The 19825-nt window shown below is 47.2% G+C and overlaps 1 protein-coding gene across 5 annotated transcripts in view; it reads right to left on the reverse strand.

The window, feature by feature from the left end:
- The window catches only part of GRAMD1B (GRAM domain containing 1B), a 161972-nt gene that overhangs the window by 66604 nt on the left and 75543 nt on the right, over nt 1-19825 (reverse strand). The window contains exon 1 of one of the 5 annotated variants that reach the window (XM_077763066.1): nt 3404-3456. The exons of the other annotated variants lie outside the window; for them this stretch is intronic. The gene's annotated coding sequence lies outside the window, so the exon portion shown is untranslated. Of the gene's footprint in view, nt 1-3403; nt 3457-19825 lie in introns of those variants that run through there. 5 annotated transcript variants of the gene reach the window in all.

The following is a 19825-nucleotide window of genomic DNA, read 5'->3' on the forward strand; positions in this document are numbered from 1 at the left end:
TTCCAAGGCAGGGCCCCAATATACACTTGATTCTCAAGGAGGACAATGTGCGCTAATTAATGCAGGCGTGACTGACATGTTGCAGTCTACAACTTGTTTTATAAGAGCATCCACCTTCAGGAGGGATAGGCACCTAAATGATACTGGTGTGTGGTGTGTGACCCTACATGGGCCTCTGGGCCTCAGTTTCCCTATCTGTTACATGAAGGGGTTGGGTCTAGATGCCCCCCTCATTCTTTACCTCACACATGTCAAAGTGCTAATTAAGAACAAAAAGATGAGCTCTGTGACCAAAGTTGGGGCGGGGGCGGGGGGCAGAAAAAGGCAGTAATGCTGATCCCAGCAGAAAGTGCTGGTGATCCAGGCTGTGAGTTCCTGGGTCCTGGTTTCTTTCTACTCTCTCCATTCTGACCACATCATTGCCTTGAACTAAGTGCCTCTCCTCTTCCTACCTCTGCACCTCCAGTCTCTCCAGAGAAGAGCAAAAAAGCTGTGCTCAGCAGCTGGAAGGTTTTCTCTCTAAACTCCAAGCCAATGGGGGGACAGGCAGGCGCAGAAGAGATCCAAGTAAGGAGGTTAGCAGCTGCCTGGCAAGCTGGTGACACTTAGGCCATGTGCTAGGACATCCTGACAGCACCACACCCTCCAACCAAATCAAATCTCACCAAAATCAAATTCCCTTCTCACAGTCCACACACTGTTGATCATTCAGCCACGAGCCCTGGACACTGGAGACTGCTTAATGCGGGGGGTGGGGGAGGGGCGGGTACAGAATAAGCAGCTGACCTGCTGGCAAGGACCTTTCTTCTCCAAAGCTTGAAGGAGAGTGACAGTCTAGTTACTGGTGGGCAAAGACGAAAGCTCAGCATGGACCCAAGTGGCTCTAAGAATAATTAAAATATATTCACGGGGCGCCTGGGTGGCTTAGTCAGTTAAACGTCCAACTTCAGCTCAGGTCATGATCTCACGGCTCAGGAGTCTGAGCCCCACATTGGGCTCCATGCTGACAGCTCAGAGCCTGGAGCCTGCTCTCTCTCTGTCCCTCCCCCCTACATGCACTCTCTCTCTTTCTCTCTCTCCCTCAAATATAAATAAATAATAAATACATCCTCGCCAACAGAATCAACTTGAAGAGGAAATAAACTTGCCACAAATAATACTGGTAGAAGTGTTCTTAGAAATAGTACCATACTTGGGGTGCCTGGGTGGCTTAGTCGGTTAAGCGTCCGACTTTCACTTAGGTCATGATCTCNTACCATACTTTACCTGGTCTACTGGTCAGACGAGATCAATCAGACAGTGTGGGTCTGCCCTACACAAAACTGTGAAGTAATTATAGATATTTAGGCTGTAGGACAGATGTCTCAGAGTAAGCAGGTGTCAACTATTTGAAAAGAAAAAAGAAAGCCAAAGGAGGAAAGAGCCTTATTTTTTGCTTCTCCAATGGGAAGTTACCGGGTAGCATAACTGGGTTTGAAATACGAGGAATATGCTAAGTGTTTGGGCAGCCAAACATTTTAAGAGGCTGGCTCATAGTGGGTGAGTTCCTACTCAAGTTGCTGGTACCCCCATCTCTAGAAGGGTCCAGATGACCTCCAAAACCTCCTGACTCAACTGACTCATCATCTGTGGCCAAACAGCCCCAAGTAGTAGATGATGCCCAGGGAGGCTCCGGCGTATGAATGAGCACAGGGTCTTCCAATTTTTGTACAGAAAACCACTAGGGATCTCCATGTGTTTCAATTCTGTACATTCTTCTTCCCCAAACTGAGAGGGAAGGTCTTCCTCTACTGTTAAGGGCCAAAAATAACATCCATAGCCTCTACCCAGCTCCGGCCTAGAAAAGCCTTTTGATCTCACTCAGCCCAGATCCCCACCCAAAGCAGTGATCTCCCCTGCAGCTCCTCTGGAGACAAAGGGGGGGGGGGGGGGGCACACGGAACTTTCTCATTAGCCTCCAAAATGATGAATCAATATTCTTAAGTAATAGGGCAGATTGGCCAGATCCTTCTCCTGAGGGAGGGTGACAAAATCAGTCTCTCCATCCACTGAGGTCCTGCTCCTGTGCATCGCTGTGGGTCTCTGAGCCAAAGAAAACAAAACCACCTCCCCACAAGGAACACAAATGGTCCTGTGATGCTTCCTGGAAATCTTGTAAAATATGCTCCAGTAGGAGTGAGTGGATGCTAGGAAAACTCTGCCCACTGCCGCGTTCCCTGTATACTGACATTTGCAATCAACACGGAAAACATCCATGAGACGTGCCCCGGAGGACTGGCTTGTTTTCTTCTAAATAGTCTAGCATTTGACTCCCCCAAAACCATTGTATCAGGATCTATAAAATACCACCGCCTGGGTTGTGGCATTAGAACCCTCTGGTCTCTCCCACAGCCTTTTGTCCGGCCCTGATGACTTCACAGCACACCCTGGGGGTGGGGGTGGAGGGCAGGTAGAAGCAGAAGAGCCCAGTCCTCGAAGGCTGGGTGTCTCTTCTCCCCCAGCCTCCTCGACCTCATGCCATGTCCACAAGCAGCCGGAGAAATCTGACTCCTGAGTGCAAAGAGAAATGACAGAGCACGGGAAGAAAAAGAAGCCCCGAGCTGGATACTTAACGTGGAAAACTCGAGTCCAACAGGATCATTTTCAGAAAAGTAACGGTTTTGCAAAACCAGAAAGTTATAATAAAAACTTGTTTGCATGCTCAACCCTCGTGCCCTGCTTTGGCTCAGTGGTGCCCCTGAGGGTGGCACCTCCCACGTACCCTTGGTTACACCCCACCCCCCCCCGCCCCGCCCCTGCCGAGCCACCACACTTCTGTCCATTCTCCTTCTTTGAGGTCAGGAAAGCCATGCAGACGGGACAGTAATTATAATACCTTGTGTTTATGTCTAGCTATTTCTGGCCTGAGTTTGTTTTCCCTTCCTTCAATTCCCTCTGTAGAGGTCAGCCAGCCTTATAGATGTGGCTTCTGGCCTTCTTCGGATAGCATTCCACAGCTTATCCACATCACCTCGCCTAGAGGTGGAAGCCAGGCAGGGAATTTTCTCCTCCCTCTCTGGGGCAGGGCAAATGGCAGGGCTGCCTTCTCGGAGCGAGTCACGGAGATACACCTGACAAATACCAGTCATTTACTGGGAGAATACAAGGCCAGCGTAGTCAGGGGACTTTGGCACTAAAAGACTATTCAAATCATGGTCTCTGACATGGATGATCAGTGTATTAAAAGAAATTTTTTTTTTTCACAAAAAAACATGTATGGTACTACTGATGTGTTAATTCTATTGTAAGAACTCTATAAACATCAACTCTGTTAATTCTCATCATCACTCTATACAGCACATACTAGATGATCCCTATATTACAGGTAAGAAAACTGAGGCATAAGACAGGTTGAGAAACTTACCCAAGATCATAGAGATAGTAGCTGGTGGGGCCAGGATTCAAACCCAGTGGACCAGCCCCAGGGTATCTGCTCTTAACCACTAAAGAGAGGCTCTCTTGCTCAAAGTCATGAGACCCATGCAGATAGTCTGATTCCACATGTCCCCACATGATTCAGACGGCCAGCCAGGCTTCGAAAGTACTGAGTTAGTGGCTCTCAAACTGTGGTGTGCTTGTTGCTATTCAGATTCCTGGGCCCAAGAAGTTCTGGAACCAGAACCTAGAATGGATAGTTTTAATAAGCACCTTAGTGGTTCTGGGGCCGGTGGTTCACGAAGGGCACCTTGCAGAAAACCAGTCCTATCTCTTCACCACACTCACCTGGACAAGTAAACAACTCCCTGGGGCACCTCGCTGCAGCCTGCAGAGACCATTCATTCTCTGCTAGAGCGGCTGCCCTGGGGGAGGGGGAGCCTGGGGAGGGCTAGTCTATTCTTTAGCCTTGGTGACTGAGGCCACCTTTGGACAGTGGAGGAGGAAAGGAGGTGGGTGACCAAACAGAGCTCACCGTCCCTCCACACTTGACAGGCTGCACATCAGAGGGGGACATGCGGTTGGTAACGGGAAAAGAAAAAAAGACTGGGCAGTCTCGGCCCCTATCTCTCATTGCCAGAACAATGGGCTCTTCAAATCCCTGGCATCTGAACTGGCAGCCGGCCACCAGGAAAGAAAAGAGCTCGCTGTCCCTTTAAGGACGCCTTCTCTCCACAAAGGTCAGAAATGCCAGCTCAGCCTGCCCAGCGGCAGCCGTTTTGCCACTTTGGTGCCCCAAGGCCCTGGGCCATGCTTCCCCCCTCTCCAGCTGGTTCTCTGGGCACCTGCTGTCTTCTGAAAAAGGCAGAGCACCTGGGGGGCAGCTGCCGCTCCAAATGAGGTTCGGCGATCCATCTGGGAGGAACTGCTGATGTGCATGGAAACCCAAGACCTCATTTGCCTCTCAAAAATCATTCCCCCAGGAGAGTCAGCCCCAAGAAAGTGGGACTTGGGGGCCAAGGTCAGAAAGATGACTGCAGGAGGAGGGATGGGGTCAAAAAGAAAACTGAGTATTAATGGACGCTCCAAGAGAAACATGATATTTCGTCCAGAAGAGCAAAGGCTGATGGATGAAAGATCCAGAAATCACAAAGAGATGAGGGTAGCGAGTGGAGGTCGGGAGGAAACGGTGAGGTGTGGGGTAGGAAATGCGGGGGGGAAGGGGTAGGGCAAGGGCTCTCCTCCTACAGACAGGGTTCAATTGCTACCACTTTATGTAACCCGGGGCTGCTTCCCTAACTTCCTTGAGCCCCAGTTTCTCTGTAATTTGGCATTTATTGAACAGTATATAGATATCAGAAACTAAAAATGGCTGTTATGTTAGGGCACTAGCCACTCCGTGTGGGTCTCACAGGCAGCTGAGAGAGTCGGACTATGTGCTCAAGAAGCCTGAATCCTAGACCACACCACCGGTTCTAAGAAGTTGTCTTGCAAATACGTGCCATGAGGAAAAGGGGCACTCACTGAGCAAACTGCATGGGTTGGTGCAAATCATGATTCTCCGGGAAAAACAGCTCAAAATTAGTCATCTATTCATAATATAAAGCAGGGGTCAGAAACTTCTGTAAAGGGCCAGACAGCAAATATATTAGACTTTGCAGCCCACAGAGTCTGCCATCGGCACTGAACTCTTACTTCCGTAGGGTTAAAGCAGCTGTGGACAACATGGAAATTAAGAATGTGGCTGTGTCCCAATAAAACTTTATTTACAAAAAGAGGCGGCAGGCTGACAGATGGCTTTAGTGGGAAAAAGGGTAAAATCCTTATGGGATTTATTCCTTATGGAATAAAAGATATATGGAGGCAGAACCCTATTTCTTGCTCTTCTACGCTGGGATTGTGAGTATTGTACCCACTGACTTGATTTCCAAGAAGAGCTTCCAGCCAACACAGGCTAACTGCAATGGGACTCATGATGGATTCTTCAGCATCTATGTTCAGAGTTTGCTTAGCATCTCTTTGCCCTTCCAAACCCTCTTTTTCTTGTTCTCCTGCACTTCTATTCCTTGTGATTGGGAGCTCAGAAGAGGCAGGGTCTCCTTCCTCGGCAAGGCTAGCGAGGTACTGACCAAACGGGCCACCCCTCGAGGTGTCCTCCTCAGCTTCCCTCACCGCAAAAATGTCCACCCCCCCCCCCAACTTCCCAGGCTGCAGTGGGCCGGGGTCCTTCACGTCTGTCCTGTCCATCTTCCTGAACAGCTATGCATCTCAGAGAATCCGTGCATATGTTCACTCATTCACTGATTTGGGGGAGTGTCTACTGTATGCTGGGTAAACCTTAGAAAAGGCCAACTTCACCTCCACCTTAAGTGGCACTGGAGAGAGGCTGATACAATGTTTCCTCTCAGAGGGGCCCCCTCCTCTTCCTTGTGCTTGGTTCCCCTCCCTGGAGTCTTTCAACCCCAGAGCCGAAGCACTTCAAGAATAACTTTCTCAACTGTACGAACAATGTTTGTCATGACCAATTTCTAACTGGCACTAAAAGCAGGGAGCATAAGAAAAGTTGAGAAATGAGGAGACAGATCAAAAGTAAAGAAGGTGGGGGGGGGGACAAAAAAAAATCCCTAAAAAAAATACTGCTTGCTTACATCACTCTATCTGCATAAAATGACCTCACTCCACAGATCCCTCCTATGCGGTCCCAACCTTCCTTCCAAAGCTCTACTGTCAATGCACCTTCCACAGGGAGACTTCCCTGATGAACTCCCCCAAATCTTAAACTCCATGGCATCCCCTGGAATTCTCCAGTATGGCTCTCTTGCTTATGTACCTAATGCACGGTATAGGCCAGCCTACAGGTCCTAACCCTTACAATGCCATGTGCTCAAAACCCATAGGGTAACTCTTCCTTCTTCTGCATTCTCATGGCACACTGCAATTGGCAAACGCTCTCCCGACACTACTGCTTGGCCAAGACTCTGCTTTAATGGAAGAGCTGCTGCTACCTCACATTATCTTCAGTGACCTGTTATCACTGTTCATACCACCACCATTCATTCATTCATTCATTCATGCGCTCAATAAAACACATGTGGAATGTTCATGTGCCAAGCAGTATACCATAGATTGTCATCTGTCTCATGTGCAAATTCATTTAATCCTCAGGCCAGACTATGATTAACATGTATCTGGCACACAACAAAGAGGTGATTTCCGAAGGAACTGTGGTAAACGCGGGCAACTGCTCGGAAGTGGCAGAGTATCGCACTCTGGAAAAGAAGTACTCACTCACCTGGTGCTCTGATGCCAGGAAAATGGATGGGACCTATCACAGTCCTTTCTAGGCCCATGATGTATAATTTAATCACCTGGGTTTTATAAAAGTTGATGTGATTCTATGTCAAAATGGACCGATGCATTAAACGTACAGAACCAAATCCCAGAAGGACTCAAAGCAAGCAAAAGTGAATGTGTATACAGTACTGGCTTGGGAGGAACTTTCTGTGAATAATGCCAAACAGAGAAACCATAGAGGGCAAGACTGATTAACTGGAACACACTCAAACAAACATGCTTCTATGCACCGAAAACGGCCTGAAGTTAAAAGACACACCGTCCAGGGAAAATACTTATCACATGTATGACCTAAGGGTGAATGTCCTTATTATAGCCGAATCCTGAGCAATGAAAAAGACAAACACCTCAACAGGAAGGTGGGCAGAGAACAAAAAGGCATTTCATGGGAGGAATATACATGGGTAATAAGGAAATTAAAAGCGTGTCACCAAGGATCAAAGAGATGCAAATGAATGCAACTCAGAGATACCATTTGCAGAATATCAGATTGGCAAAGACTAAAAAGAATGGTAATGCCGAGGCAGGCAAGGACAAGGGGAAGGAACAAACACTCGTAACTTGCTGGTGGGTGTGTAAATTGGAACCTTTCCGAAGGGCAACTTGGCACTCTGTATGAAAGCTGCTGACCCAGGGACGCCCAGCTGGCTCAGCTGGTAAAGCATGCGAGTCTTGATCTCAGGGCTGAGAGTTCAAACTCTACGTTGGGTGTAGAGATTACTTAAAAATAAAATCTATTAAAAAAAGCTGCTGACCTAGAAATCTGGCTTCTAAAGTATTCATCTGAAGAATGTTAGTATGACATTATTTTTAATCTTGAAGAGTGAGAAATAACCTAAGTGTCAAATACAAGGAGAATGGACAGTACTTGCAAATATGCAATACTCCTCCTTAAATGTAATTACGTAAATCAAGATTTACTACTATAGAGAGATCAGGTGGTATTCATTGAAGACTTCAGATCAATGTATGGAACAAGTTATAGGTTTCACCTATAACGTTTATGTATAGTATACATAGAAAAAAACAGCTCAAAGGATAAAAACCAAAATATTAATAGTGATTATTACGAAGGGTGGTATCATGGCTGACTTTTTTTTGACTTTATGTTTTGTAAGGTTTCTACAATATGCAGAGGCAATTGGTGACAAAAAAAAAAACGCACAAATATTCAAACAAGTTAAAACTACTGATAATTTTTTCTGGGAAAAAAGTTCTTTACTTCTGATTTTCAGAAGAGAGAAAATATATAAAAGAACTCTGAAAAGCAGAAAGGATGTACAAATCCAAGAGTGCAATCAATTATCCAGCAAATACGTTCTGAGCACCAACTATGTTTAAAGCCTTGTAGAAAGTACCAGAAGTTAAAACAAAAATTGGAGTGACTCTCTAGTTTCAGCAAAGATTTAATATGTTATAAAAGATAGAATGATGCTTAATCCAAGACTGAAATGATGGGGATCCAAGCAAAGCGCATAGAGAATGGAAAGGGACGAATTACTTCCTATCTGAGGACCAGATAAACCTGCAGCGGACTCCTTCAAGAAGGTGAGAATAAAGAGAAGTCTGAAGGAGAAATGGGATTCCACAGACAGAGACCAGAAAAGTATAAGCAAAGGGGCAGCATAACTCAAGATTGCAGTGATATGACACGGTGTGCATGTGACAGGCCCCTCACTAAGGAAAGGTGTGTCAGGATGGTGGGGACAGAGCCCAAGGAAGTCTGGAGTGATGATGAGACTGGACAGTCATGAGAGAGTCAGAATGGGGAAGGCCTTAAGTGCCATGCCCCCATGTCCCCTGTATCTTGTGGGTTCCTAAGAGTCAAGTTCAGTTTTGGGGGGTTGGAAATTTGACCTGTATGATAGCTGACTGACCAACGGACCCAACAGTTCTGAGAAGAGATGAGGTTATTCAGCCATAAAAGGGGAAAGAAGTGCTGATACACGCTTTGACTTAAATGCATCTTGAAAACATTATACTAAGTGAAAGAAGCCAGTCACCAAAAGTCCACACATACCTATGATTCCATTCATGAAAGGAGGAGGAGGACAAGGAGAAAGAAGAGAGGGAGGGGGAGGAGGAGGAGAAAAAGAAGACAAGATCAGCCAGGTGGCTACTGCAACAATCCAAGCAAGGCATGGAAGGTTATGAATTAAGACAGTGGCAGCAAGTCAGGGGAAAGGAAAGAAGACAAACCAGAGAGGCTGCAAAGAGAGAACTGTGTGGAGAATGAGGAGGAACAAAGGAAAAAACAGCTCTGAAGCTTCCAACGTGAATGATTCACACAAGGGACGCGAAGAGAAGCCTGGCTGGGAGATGATCAGAAATGTGCTTTTTGTGCAGCCAGGCACATGGCCCCTTCAGGCAATGAGGAAGCAAGCTGAGGGCCTGGAGTTCAGGGCCCTTCTCCTGGCAGTGGTGGTGAGAGACGTCTTTTGTGACTGGTGACAATCACGAATTCCGTTTGGGAGGAGCGATCAGTTCAAAAGTGGTCCTAACTTATGCTTGGAAATATACTCAGGGGAATTTAGGCAAAGAAGGTAAGACTGCAGTGAACAAGGAAAACCAATGGTATAGCTGCACACACAACAGTCTCAGCATTTAGCAGAGTGGAGTACTGCTCCAGCTCCAGATTTCCGTCCCATCACTACTGCTATAAACGTGACGACTCAATAGCAGAAGGGCAGTGGTTATCTCCTCTTACCAACGTGCCTCGTAGGAGTACACATTTCCTTTGCTTGTTTATATCAAAGAAGGCAAGAGCCTGACGTAGCAAGGCTTGGTTCACAAAATCAGAGCGTTAAAAAAAAAAAGGCTATTTGAGGGGCGCCTAGATGCCTCAGTTGGCTAAATATGCACCTCTTGATTTTGGCTCAAGCCATTATCTTGCAGTTGCATGAGTTTGAGCCCCATGTGGGGCTCTGTGTTGACAGAGCTGAGCCTGCTTGGGATTCTCCTTCTCTCTTTGCCTCTCCCCTACATGTACTCTCTCTGTCTCTCTCAAGATAAATAAACTTAAAAAAAAACAAACAAAAAACAGTCATTGAGCAAGCCGGGGTCAACAGAGTCCGCATAAATAAATATATTTTTAAAAAGTGTTTTAGACCCCAAAGATGGCTAAAAAATAATCATCATCACGTGCAGAGAAGACCACCTTCAAAAGCCCAGTGGTCACAGTTCCCAAGATTTGCATCCTGGGGCTTGTTGAGCCTCTGGAAAACAAAGGGGTTTTGCATGTCATGATGCCACCGGATATAAACTCTGACCATTCAGTAAGGCATAAAAAGTTGAGGTCGCTGCAGGGAAGCTATTATGAAACAGCGAGGCTCCCAGTCTCAGGAGAATGGGTCCAAAAAAAGATCTTAACTGGAAGATAAATCTATTTGCACTCCAGCAGGAGAGGGATCTGAGTCCCTCTGTGGAATTTTCCGACAATACGCAGCACGGGTGAGACCCTGCAGAGAAGGGAGTCCAGTCCGGTCTCACTCCCCCACTACCTGAGTCAAGCTCCCCCCATCCCACCCCAAGGCAAGGACTCATTTTTATGTTTCTACCACCAGCCCAGCGGGCACTCCAGAAATGTTCATGTAAACAAATGAATAAATGATTAAGAAGAGGACAGAAAGAATCCAGTGGGAATTTGAAACTATTAAAGGGTCCTGTGCTCCAGAGAACCTTAGTCTGAAGTCCAGGGGCATCCAGAAGAGATAAAAATCTGCTGCTCTAATCTCAACTATCATTTTAGAGATGTGGGTGCTGGTGCCTTGCCAAAGTCACACACTCCGTGAGTGGCAGAACACGAACCAGCCTCCAGTTCAGTGACCAAGTGACCATACCCGCGGAGGCCAGGAGACAGAAGAGTTCTAGCAACGAGACTAAAATATATGAGGTGTGAACTTGAAAGGAGTGAAACTGACTGATGGTGGCCTAAGAGACCACCTGCAGATTCCAGGAGAGATCGGCATCGGAGTTCTCTGCATCCATCTAGGGCGACAGAGACCATGGTGGATTTTAACTATGCAGAGAGTCAGGTTATAACCATGCTCTCTTTTTTTTTTTTTTTTTTTTTGCACAACATCAAATGTAAGACAATGAAAATTTTAACAGCAGCTTAACATTTATAAGGTTACAATGTGCCAGGCCTCCCCTTGAGTACATTCTCGGGAGTTATCTTCCCACAGACCTCCAAGGCCAGGTGGGATTAGCCCCATTGTATAGATGAGAAAATCGAGGCTTGACAGAGTAGGTAACCTGCCTAGAGTCATGCAACCAGAAAGGAACAGAACCACCTTGCCTGTCTTTAGGGTCTCCCACAGAGCAAGAGGGAGGGAGCCCTGTGCTATGCAGCAGCCATTCACATCCGAATTAGAACAAAGAGGCACTGCCTACGAAGCGTCACATACCTGTAACATACCCATAACATATCCCCTCGGGGGGAAGAATCCTTAGCCCGGGTGCAGGGACGCAGTCAGTGCTCAGTTCCCAAGAACTGCATTTTCTGGGGCTTGTCTTCCCAAGCTTTGAATATCTTCACAAATCTCATACAACAAACAAACAAACTGAATGGCTTTCAAATATTTAGGTATTGTTATACTGCTTAACTGAATAGCTACATTATATACACTTTCTTTGGGATGCATGCTACGTTTTGCAAATTTAAAAAAAAAGTTAAAAAAACAAAAACAAAAACCGTGATCCAGCCCCAAAGGGAAGCCACCGGATCAGCAATGACTAGGGTCATGGCTCAGTATAAACAGGGGAGCACACTGCAAAACTATCCTCCTATATGATCACCTGACACAGACAGCCCCACTCCCCAGAAGGACTGCCCCACCTCCGCAGCAAACACTTCCTGAATTGTTAAGTTTAATATTTTTAATGTTTTTTATTTATTTCTGAGAGAGAGAGAGACAGTGTGAGCAACAGAGAGTCAGAGAGAGAGAGGGAGATACAGAATCCGAAGCAGTCTCCAGGCTCTGAGCTGTCAGCACAGAGGCCGACGTGGGGCTCGAACCCACGAACCGTGAGATCATAACCTGAGCCGAAGTCGGATGCTTAACCGGACTGAGCCACTCAGGTGCCCCTGAATTGTGAAGTTTAAAGCTCCAAACTTTGGGGGCAGCTGGGTGGCTCAGTCAGTTAAGTGTCAGACTCTTGATGTCAGCTCAGGTCATGAGCTCATGGTCCGCCAGACTGAACCTCGCTCCAGGCTCTGCACTGACAGGAGGAACCTGCTTGAGATGTGCTCTCTTCTTGCCCTCTCTGGTCCTCCCCTGCGCTCTGTCTCAAAATAAACAAACATTTAAAAATAAATAAATAAAAGAAAGCTCCAAATTTCTGCTGAATAAATCCTCTTTTCCCTAAGTCTAGGACTTCACTAAGTCAAGGACTCAAGGTTAGAGGTGTAGAGCACAGGCTTTAGGGCCAATTTCAGTTTTTTTTTTTTTTTAAAATCCCAGTTCTGCCACTGACCATGGGGTCCTGGCCCTGTTACTTACACCTCTGAGACTCAGTTTCCTTACCTGTAAAAAAAAGGATAAATACCACCTTCCCTATAGTTGTGTAAGGGTTACATGAGATAAGAAAGAGAAAAAGGGGGGGATAGAAAGAGAGAGAGGGAGAGATAAAGGGAGGAAGGGAGGAGGGAAGGGAAGAAGGAAAGGGAGGGAGAGAGTGGGGAAGAGAGGGAAAGAGAGAGAAAGAGAAAGAGAAAGGGGGGGGCACCTGGGTGGGTGGCTCAGTCAGTCAGTTGAGCTTCCGACTAAATTTCAGCTCAGGTCATGATCCCAGGGTTGTGGGATCAAGCCCTGCATTGGGCTCCATGCTGCTGGTGGAGCCTGCTTAAGAGTCTTTCCTCCCCACCCCCATGTGTTCTCTCTAAAATAAATTAAATTAAAAAAGGAAAGAGACAAATAAAGAAAAGCTCACAGAAGCATTGTTTTTAGTTTGTTACACTATTCTTCCTGCCTGCTCTCAAACCACCCACTTATGCTCCAGGCCCCAGAACATCTTGCCTACCAAGTCTGGATATACATCTCCACCCTCTATGGCCATCCTGGACCCTGAGTGCTTTTCTCAGCTGAGTACCCCAAGCCCACACGCCTCTGCCGCACCTGTGAGACTATCCTGTCTGTAGGTGGGACCTGTCTTACCATTTGAGTATCTACCCCAGCGTCCCCACACACCGCTGTGCTCTGATCAGGCCACACAGCTCTCTCTCCCTTCCACCAGGCTCTTGCTGTGGTTTCTGTGGTCTAGTTCTTGCTTCTTCCCTGTCTAGTTCTTTCTCTTGAAATTTCAGTGGCCTTCATCATTCAAGGCTCAACCCTCAGGATGCCCAGGTGGCTCAGTCAGTTGAACATCTGGCTCTTGATTTCGGCTAGGGTCATGATCCCAGGGTTGTGGGATCAAGCCCTGTGTCGGGCTCCACACTGAGCATGGAGCCTGCTTGGGATTCTCTCTCTCTCTCCCCCTCCCTAACTCATACTCTAAATAAGTAAATAAACAAATAAAATCAACAGTCATTCCACCTCCTCTTCAGCCCTTCTCCATTTACCTTGCCCATTAATGTTCTCTCCCTCTCGGCTCTTGCATACCTTTTTAGCTGTAATTCATATTCATTAAACATTTTCACAAATTACCTTGACAAATTCTTCTAACTTTTCATGAGTATTAGTCTTCTCTCTTCTCATGGGCAAAGCCCTGTCTTTCAGTTGCTTTATAATTGTGGTGGTTAAGAGCATGATCTTAAGTCAGACTGCCAGCCTGAACATTTCAGGGGTGGCTTTGTGACCTTGAGCAGATGATTTAACCTCTCTGTGGTTCAGAAGATACATGTGATACAGTAAGTTGTTGTGTAAGTATTAGCTATTATTATTAATGTCCTTATCGTCATGGTCACTATCATAGTTTTTAGAACACTAGTTTAGAATAAGACCGCAGCTCTAAAGTATCCAGTAAAAATGTATCCCTTTGCTGCATTTCAGAGGCATCTTTATCTGTCTAAACTAGGAGGCAGCAAACTTTGTGCAAAGGGCTAGACAATAAATATTTTAGCTTTGTGGGCCACAGGTGTCTGCCATAACTGCTCACTTCTGACACTATACCATGAAAGTAGCCACAGACAATACCATACACCAATGAGTGTAGCTGGGTACCAATAAAACTGTTTACGGACACCGAAATCTTAATTTCATACAATTTTCACATATCATGAAATGCCACTCCTCTTGATTCTTTTCAACCATTTGAAAAAGTGTAAAAACAAAAAAACACACAAAACATATTTAGCTTGCAAGCTGCATGAAAACAGGCAGCAAGCTGAACTTGGCCACTGGCTGTTGTGTATTGACCCCTGGTGTAAGGTTACACAACGCCTTCCCTTACATCTCAAATCAAGGCCTTTATTCTACCCGGCAGTAAGAAAACTGTCTTTGGGGTTTTCAGAAGGGGAGTGGGCCCATGGCTGCACTTCCATAAAAGTTGCTGTGGTGGCCACAACCAGACTCCTGGTTCTCCTCCCCTCCTGCCCTCCGGAAGCCTACTGCTTCCCAGCCTTCCTGCAGTCAGGCCATGTGATGACTTCTGGGCCATGCTCAAGGGCAAGGGCAATGTGCTTGCTTCCGAGGAGAAGCACCGAAGGGCCAGGCTCTCCTGCCCCCTGACCTCTGCAGTGGAGGGGTGCCGAGCCACCCGTGTGCCTCCCTGGAGTCTTTTCTGGAGCCTTGGAGGGGCTTGCGGCGCTCAAGAGTTAACTTCTGATGAGTCAAGTTATGGAGTTTGTGAAGGGGATGGGGAGGGGAGGGAGAGGAGGGGGCAGCGGTTGCTGACAGAGCGGAACCCAGCCTATCCAGTTTAGCCCAACATCTCTGTGCAAATATAAACCAAAGAACAGTGTTTTGGGTAAGAACATGTAACAACATCGAGCAATACCTCGTTTACCTATTCTTTCACCTTAGCTCATTTAGGAAACAAACATCTGGCCTTCTGGACCAGGGATGGGAGGCATTCTAGCACAAGAAACCCTAAACCATCTCTTCCAAAAATGACATTCAATGACAACAAGACTCCGAATGGCCAGGGGGAAGGGTCTCTAACCAGAACAAAGAAGCCCAAGTGCAGGAGTGCCTATCTGCGGGGGGATCCACTCAAAGACTTCCAGCGCACCCCTGAAACCACGTGTGGTACTGAACCCTATACAGACTACCATTTTCCCTATTTCCCTACAGGTACACACCTGTGATTAAGTTTAATTTATAAATTAGGCACAGAAAGAGATTAACAACAACTAATAGCAGAACGGTTATAACAGACTGTAACAAAAGTTCTGTGAATGTGGTCTCTCTCACACACAAAATACCTTATTCTACTATACTCACACTTGTTGTGATGATGTGAGGTGATAAAACGTCCGTCTAAGAGGATGATGTGAGGGGTAGGGGGGCTCATGGCACTGCGCTGGGCTCCTACTGGCCCTCTGAGGACTCGTCGGAAGGAGGGCCACCTGCTTGCAGACCACAGCTGGCCATGGGTAGCTGAAACCTCACGAAGCAAAACCACGGATAAGAGGGGACTGCTGTCCTTCCAATGTGGTTGCTTTGACACCGTCCCTGCCCACCATCTATCCATTCTAAGGCAGTACGTTTCCTTCTCCTTGAACTAATGATGGTGGCAAGAACAACAAGAAATCAAGTGGCCCGCCACTCAAGTTGAGCAGGGTGCAGTTCCCAATGCAGAAACCTGGGTCAGAAGTGGGAAAGGTCTACCCTTTTAAAAAAAAAAAAATTCTATAGAATCAGAAGATTGGATTGGTGCCCTGAGCTGTCCTGATCACTCATGGGACTTAAATGCTTAGGTGACCGGCACTCCGTGCCCTGGATTTAACGGACTGTGGAGAAATCCCCCATTCCCATCCCACCAAATAATAAAGTAAATCTTGCACCGTTAGCTGGAGGGTGTGCCTGCTGGGGCATGTTTGTAAATGAGTATTTAATGTTTTCAAGTGAAGGATTTTTTTTTTAGTGTTTCCTGATGGCTAGGGAAGCACACCGGAGTCCGTATTATGAGGGGTCGCTCTGTTCGGACTGGGGCCTTTTTCTAAACCGGAGTGAAAAGGAGGCTGACAGACAGACTAATCGGCCCAGCACTGTCATTTAACCCTCCTTTCAAAACAGCGACCGCCCAAGGCAACCAGAAGCCGCATACCAAGGACCCACAGCAGGCCAGGAGGCCGTTACTAGAGAGTCAGGTCTCCAGAATCTCGAGCTACTGAGCAACCCCAACCTTCACTGGGGCTCCCCTCCTGGGAAGCGTCTGAATGACCTGGGCAGCCTGGCTCTGAAGGAGGTCCCATCCAGGCCTTCCTCATCCTCTGGAGAAAATTTCTCATAGAGAGAACCTCGAATGAGAGAAGTATGACCTGATCTGGACACTCCACAGACACAGAAATTCCAAACTTTTTCTTCAAGTCTAACTTAAGTCCTCCCAGGCAACGTCACCCATTTCTTCTCAGTCTACGCCAGAGCTGAGGAAGGAACCGTGTTCCACCTGTTTGCAGGTGTGAAGGGAAAAAAGCATATTGCGTGGCTGATCTTTGGTATCTGATGAAATATGGCCGATCGCAATCTCTGTGAAACATGGAGGAAACCAAAACGGCACTTGGGTCCCCACTACCTGGTGAGGACATCAGCGAACAGGCTCCCTCACATGGCGCTCACATTCTCAAGAGACAGTGGCGGGAAAGCACGAACCCTCAGTCGCTGGCTCCAACGCAAACAGGAGCTCAAAACTTCTCTCACCTGTGGCCCACGGCCTGGCCACACAACTGCTTCCCCTGCAACGTGTTGAGCACCACACTCTCGTTACTTTTATTTTCCTAGAACTGAATTCTTGTAGCTCACGGACCTTCCCGAAAGTCTGGCCCAGCCTCTGGGCTCCGTGGAGACCACACCCACCTAACCCGGCAGATGTGAGGACGGGGAACACGCGGACAGAGAATGAAGACAGATGTCGCTACACCCTGCCAAGTCCTCTGGGGGCCCAAACCATCTGGACATGGAGCAGCCCCACCACACTGGAAAGCTTCCTGGTGCTGGAGGTTCTAGAGCCCTACAGGATTGAGGAATGCCTTTAGATCACACATAACCCCCAAAATAAAATAAATAAATGGAAACGCCGCAGAAGCCCAGGCCTGGTGAATTTTTCTTTAAAAACATTACATGGCTTCCAAACTGCATGTGCTCCCAGCTCTGCTTTGGCACAACCCCACGTGTTTGCACCTGCCACCTCCTCTCTCTGTCTCCTCCACCGCTGCCCTTACCTCATGCACCAAGTTAGGATCACAGAATCCTCTTTTGAGAGAGTCTAAAGACCCTAACAAAGGGGAGGCTGAAAAAGCAGGATTTGTCTCTCACAATCCAGCTGCTGCCAATCACGGACACGTACCTTCATCAGCTTCATCCAAAAGCACCCCTATGATAACCTCCTAAGTGCACAAGCAGTGGTATTAGTGATGTACACAGCACAGCCTCTACTCACCTACCACTGGCCGGGCTCCGAACCCCGACTCAAGTGCCATACACTCCAGGAAGCTTCTCTGCTACCCCAGCTGAAATGATTCCAGCCTCCTCTGAATTTCTACAGTGTTTGTTGTCTTGTTTTGGAGAAAGTGTATATGTAGGGGGTGTGTGTGTGTGTGNGAGGCAATGCCCTTTACATTTTTCAGCCTCCACAATGCCTAAGCACAGGACTGTGAAAATAATAATTACTTGGTCAACATTTGTAGCATGAAGGGATGGATGAATAATGGATGTATAGACCCTGACTCTGCCTTCTGGGAAAGTAGGTCTAACGCAAATAGAATTTGCTGTTGCTCGCAAAACTGAAATAATAGTCTAGAAATAGGAGTGCACCCTACCTTTTTCACTAGCCAGTTCCATGAATTTAGGCAAAACTCTTTATGCCTCGGTACCTCAGTTTCCCTAGCTCTCAAATGGAGATGTCAGCTGCTTCATGGGGATCAATTAAGATAATGCATTTCCTTATACTTTTTTTTAAAGGAACTTGTTTTTTTAATGTTTATTTTTGAGAGAGAGAGAGAGCGCGCGCGCTGGTGCAAGAGAAGCAGAGAGAGAGAGAGAGACAGAGAGAGACAGAGACAGAGGATCTGAAGTAGACTCTGTGCTGAGAGCAGAGAGCCCAAGGTGGGGCTCAAACTCCCGAACTGTGAGATCATGACCTGAGCCAAAGTTGGACACTTAAGCAACTGAGCCACCCAGGCACCTCACTTCCTTACACTTCTAAAAGTCTAACTAACAAAATAAATATAAGGCAAAGAGTTCACAAAGCGGAAAAAAAGCCAATACATGGTATTGCTACATGTGGAGGAAAATGCAGTATAGAAGAGCAACCAAGAACAAGTGAATCACTAGGGATAATTACCCACAAGTCCAAAGCCTGATTCCTATCTGTACAGCCTGTGACTCAATTTCCTCGCTCTGTAAAATGAGGATCTTAACCACATTGCTGTAGGCACTATAGGCCTTCATGTATGTAAAGTGCTTACTTAACATGGTCCTTGACACTGGATAAGCACTCGATGAATGTTAGTTGACATTATTATTCCTTTTTAAATCAGCATTATCATTTTTTATATCATTAACACATAGTAGGATTCCAGAAATGTTTCTAGAAGTGACGCAAACACTACAAAGTCAATTAATTCCATCCTCTTCGTATGCAGATAACGTTACCCAGAACAGGACAGCCAATATATTTGGTCACCTTGTTCCTACCAAATCTCCCTGCTGACAGAGGAGAAGAGAACCCTCACAGGGGATACCAGCAAAGGAAGCCGCATTTCAAGCCCAAACATTCACAATACAACTATAAGGTTGGCCTCTGGGCCAAAATGGACCAATAGATCTGCACCTAATGAAAGAGGGAATCAAAGGACCTAACACTATCCAGGCAGACATAAATGGCAAAACTTCTGCATCCTTGTAATACCAATTACAGTCGCCAGCATAACACTGAGCTCCTGTTGAAAAGCATGGTGAGATACTCAAGGCAGATTTTTAAAGGCACATCTCCCTGCGTGTCCCCGAGGGACCGAGTGGGGCTGAGCAGAGAAGCATTCTGTGTTAAAGTGATGTCTCATCCTGAGAGACAGCCAGGCACCCCCTCAGCCCCAGCCAGGGCACGGAAGGATGCTGAGGGACTTCCAAAGACGAGCCCAGGGCCTCTACTCTCCCAGCAGGGCCAGGGTACTCCTTGGAGGCCGCACCCAACTTACAGGCCCAGCTGGGCTCTGTTGAGGGACAAAGGGGTGGCTCTGGGTGCTGACTGGGCCTGGCATTCCCAGTGACAACAGATTCTGCTAATGCCTTTCCAATGCTGAAGAACAGGAACGTGGCCCGAGAAAGCAGGAACAGCACTGCAGTGCCTCTACCTTGGAGGGGGGCCTTCAGCACAAAGGCTACAGATAGGAGGGAGCAAGACCAAATCTGAGAAAACACTACAGGCTGGGGGCGGGGGTCACTGAAGCTTATCACTACTCATGACCTCACAGTTTGTAAGAGTTAAGCTCACAAGAACTAAGCTCCTCCCTCTCCTTTCGCAAAGTACCTTTTCAAGACCGACTAAAGGGCCCTCTTGCCTAGAGGAAGAGGGCTGGGCTGGACTAATCCTGCCTGAGTTTAACCTAGGGTAGGGAGTTCTGGAAAGCTGGATGTGAGCTACAGCCAGGATAGCACTGCATGTATTAAACTGCCCACTACCTACCCCGACTCTGGAAATCACCCTCCCATCTAGAGATCACTTCCCGGGGTCTGCCATGGGCTGCTGGGGGGGACACACCGCAAGAAGGCAGCTCGCATCCCTGCAGGAAGCTCTCCCAAACTCTCCTCCTCCCACCCTCTGCTGTCAAGGAGAGAGGCACCATTCCCAGCCCAGAGATCCATCTCCTGTAAGCTGCACAAACCGACCCCTCGGGGAGTGCCAGATCCCTGTCCCTGCCATGGCAAAGTTTCCCAGGCAAAATCTCTTGTTTCTCAAC

The sequence above is a fragment of the Crocuta crocuta genome, unplaced genomic scaffold (assembly GCF_008692635.1).
Source record: "Crocuta crocuta isolate KB4526 unplaced genomic scaffold, BGI_CrCroc_1.0 scaffold316, whole genome shotgun sequence".
NCBI lineage: Eukaryota > Metazoa > Chordata > Mammalia > Carnivora > Hyaenidae > Crocuta > Crocuta crocuta.